Consider the following 4,443-nt stretch of genomic DNA (forward strand, 5'->3'; position numbering starts at 1 on the left):
CACCAGAGCTAGACTTTTTAAATCTAAAATGCATAGTGTACTAATAGACAGTGCAGTTGCTTATCAAGATTCCCAGAAACTTAAGGGAAAAAACCAAAAAACAGAAAACAAAAGTAAGGTATAGCCAGCATTTGAACGTGTAGTTTCTTGCTCCAAAGGACTTTTTGTATTTCACATTTCTAAAATGTCTTTGTACCCACAATAGTGCCTTGTATGTAAAGCTGTTCATTATGTGTTTCTGGTGAACTAATTGCAATTTCAACCAATATACAGCAAAATAAAAAAGAATTAACAGATACTTTTGGAAAGTCCTTCCCTTTGTGCTTCTGTACAATTTCTCCCTCCCTATAGAAGCCTTTTCTTTTTAGCCAGATTCATCTTTTCCCTCCTTAGGTAAAGGTTCATGAAGTTACATAATGATTGCATCACTCCCAAATTCTAAACAAGTCGTGATCAAGTATGGACATAAATATTCACTCTTTATCACAAAGTACTGGCAGTGGAAATGTACTAGCCCTTGTCACGGGGGTTAATTTTGAAATTCCATCATCTATTTCATCAAGGTATCTGAAAGAACTTCGTGGACAACGATCATTTACTGGATCCATTGAGGAAGTGAGTGATTACAAAATTAAAGATTTATTTTTTACAGATGGAAGACCAGATAAGCTAAACAAACCCAGGGTCACAGGGCAAGTCCTTGGAAGAATGCAGAAAATGGAGCCAAATTTTTTACTTGACACTTAGAGTTTAACTATTGGACAGCCCCTGTCAAAGTTGTTTTCTTCCATTTCAATATGTCCTTTCTTAAGGAAAAATAATGCCATAAAGACAGCTGATTATAAATGTGCAGAGAGAAAACACTTCAGAAAAAAGAATATCTCAGACACGTCTGGCAGTGACAATTTTCTTGGATTTTGTATTTCCACACGAGTGACCACGATCAGCAAGACGTAATTGCCAAACACCTGGCATGTGTCACATACTCTTAGCTAAAAACAGAGCCGTGGGACTGGAGAGCCCATCTGTGATCATATGCTGGAGAAGGGTTGAAGTTAGAAATCAAAATGATTCTGTCTAAATGTTCTTTTCCAAAAACTATGTGCTTACAGGTCTCTTTCCACTTAAGTAGCTTGAGTGTGTGCAGGTGTTCTGCGAGACCTGAGTTGCCATTGTTGTCAAATTCAATCTTATCTTCAGGAGCACCTTAGTAATGAGCCAAATGAACAATCTGATCATTCCATTTCATGGTGCACATCACAGGAACAGCTTAGACATATGACAGAGGCAGGGCAGTGGCAAGCATGGTGTTGGCCCAATTTGTCCTTTCTCTGGAAAATCACAGGGCTTGTCTACATTTGGAAAAAGCCTTCATATGCAGGCACAAGCACAGGGAAGAGGGGTTATGGGGTGGAGAGGACAAAGAGGTGAGAGATGCAACAGCATCAGAAGCTTCTCAATCAGAGTAGAAGGCTTCATGGGCCATGCAAACTCTGTCACAGCTACTAAACTCTGCTGGTTTCAGGTGAAAGCAGCCATTGACAATGCATAAATAAATGAGTGTGGCTGTGCCCCAATAAAACTTTACAAAAAGAGATGGCTGGCTGGATTTTGCCCACAGGCTATAATTTGCCTACCACTGAAGTAGAGAAATAGGTGGCCAAACATGACTTTACCTTGAAACTAGACTTTTGAACTACAGATGTCATGATCTGAACTGGGATTTCTTGCCTCCTCAAGACATCACAGAAAGTAGGTGCTTTCAAATGTTTTGTTTTTTTTAAACAGGCAAATTTGCACAAACTAAACATACCCATGTAACCAGCAACCAGATTTCAAAATACAAAAAGACCATCACCACTCCCTTGGAAGCTCAACTTTGTCTGTGAGACACGTTCCTGTTGCCGTGTGTAGTTGCAGCTCTTTGAATTCCATTGCTGTAATAGTGCTCCATTGTGTACATATACCACAATGTATTTATCCATTGTATTGCGATAGACATCAGGCAGTTTCCAGTTTTTGCTATTACTAATAGTGCTGCTGTAAAAACCCTAATCCATGTCTTTCAGTAAATATGTAATCATGTCTCTCAATGACAGGGTTGTGTTCTGAGACATGCGTTGTTAGGTGATTTTGTCGTTATAGGAATAGCATAGAATGTACTTACACAAACCTAGATGGTACAGCCTACTACACAGCTAGGGTATATGGTATAGCCTGTTGCTTCTGGGCTACAAACCTGCACAGCATGTCACTGTACTGAACGCTGCAGGCAATTGGAACACAATGGTAAGTATTTGTGTATCTAAACATAAAAAAGGCACACTAAAAATATGGCATTATAATCTTAAGGAACTGTCATATATGCAGTCCATTGTTGACCAAAACATGACTGTCTGTACAGAAATTGGTAGGTCCGTATCTCAGAGAGAAGTGGCATTGCTGGGGCAGCTTTAGTAGACACCTATAAAGTGTCTTCCAAAGTAGCGTGCTGAATGGCATACCCCACTGTAGTGCATGAGAGTTTCAGTTGCTCCATAGCTTTGCTAAGTGGTATTTTCCACCTTTCTCGTTACAGCCATTCTGGTGGGTGTGTAGTGGCATCTCACTGTGGTTTTTATTGTCACTTCCCTGATAGCTAATGAAGTGGAGTAACTTTCATTGTACTTATTGGCCATTTGGATATTATTGTTTTGTGAAGTGTCTCTTTAAATCTTTTGCCCATTTTCCTGTTGTATTTCTTTGTCCTTTTCTTATTGATGTTAAGGAGACTTTTTTTCTGAATTCTATTTATTCTCTCTCACACTTTCTGTGGGTCAGGAATTTGGGAACAGTTGATTAGGCTGGTTTTGGCTCAGGATCTCTCAGGAGATTGTCAGATGTCAGCTGGGGCTGCAGTCATCTCAAGACTTAACTGGGGCTGGAGGATCCACTTCCAAGATGGTGCATTCCTATGGCTTGTAAGTAGATACCGGCCGTTGGTAGGAGGCCTCAGGCCTTTCCTAAGTGGTTTTCTTCACAGGGTTGCTTAAGTGTCTTCATGACATGGTGGTTGGCTTCCCTAAGAGGGAGAAATCAAAGAGAGCAAGGCAGTAGGCACAATGCCCTTTGTGTGCTAACCTAGGAAGTCATACCTTCCACCTTATTCTACTGGTCACGCAGACCAGCCCTGATTCAATGTGGGACAGGACTGACAACACATACACATGACTACCATGAGGGGAGAACCCTTGGAAGCTGTATTAGTTAGAGTTCTCCAGAGGGACAGACCAATAGGATATTAGGAGGAATTGGCGCATACGGTCAGAAAGGTGAAGTCCCACGATAGGCTGTCTGCAAGCTGGGGAACCAGAGAAGCCAGTAGTGTGGGTCAGTCAAAGTTCAAAAGCCTCACAACCAAGAAGCCAACAGTGTAGAACCCAGTCTGAGGTTGAAGGCCTGAGAAACGCTGGGAGGCTGCTACTACAAGTCCCAGAATCCAAAAGGTGAAAAACCTGTAGTCCGATGTCCAATGGCAGGAGGAGAAAAAGGCACCCCGCTCGGGAAGAGAAGGAGAAAGGAAGCAAGAGCCATCTGAGCATCCCCCTTCTCCCGCCTGCTTTGTCCTGGCAGGGCCGCTGCCCACTGGGCAGTGTCTGCCCACACTGAGGGCGGGTCTTCCTCCGTCAACCCGCTGACTCACACGGCAGTCTCCTCTGGAAACACCCTCACAGATATACCCAGAAACTGCGTCACCAGCCACCTAGGCATCCCCCAATCCAGTCAAGTTGACACCTAATGATTAACCATCACAGGGGCAATCTTGGAGGCTAGTTACCTCATGAGTCCTTTGTCATATCATGTCATTTTGGGAGGAAAAAAAAAGGAAGGCGTGAGGAAGAAATCCTTTGGGATGTGCCTTCAGTCATGCTCAAATGCCTTCCCTTCTCATCTGACTACTTAGCCATTCTTTGAAACTCAGTTCAAGTCCCCAGTGCATCAACTTCTCTGTGCCACACGTTTATGTACTTAGACACGTAGACATGAGACAATGCCTGCCAACTGATAGGGTTCTCAGGACCCTCCAAGGTTGCTGGTCTCCTGCAATATTCTGTTCTACTAAGTCATGCCTGAAATCCTGCTTTAGTGCTTTTTTATTTTAAATAAGATTTTAATCCTCTCTTGAAGCTAGCATCTTTGGGAGAGTGTAATATTAGGATTTGCTATGAGTCATTTATCCCTTAGTTATTAAAGGGTCATCCAAGAGATGGTTTTCAGGTTAGAGGGAGGCATCAGGCTCCCGAGCTGATGAGATGAGGAATTTCTTAGCTGGATAAGGGGAACCTGGCAACAAGGCTGGGGTTGGGGAGGGGGCTGGGGTTGGGGAGGGCCAAAAGAGGTGCCTCGGGAGCAAAATTTAAGGAAGCACTTGCTCTCAGAGTCATGTAAATACAGGGTAGGCAC

This window comes from Lemur catta, chromosome X, assembly GCF_020740605.2.
Source record: "Lemur catta isolate mLemCat1 chromosome X, mLemCat1.pri, whole genome shotgun sequence".
Lineage (NCBI taxonomy): Eukaryota > Metazoa > Chordata > Mammalia > Primates > Lemuridae > Lemur > Lemur catta.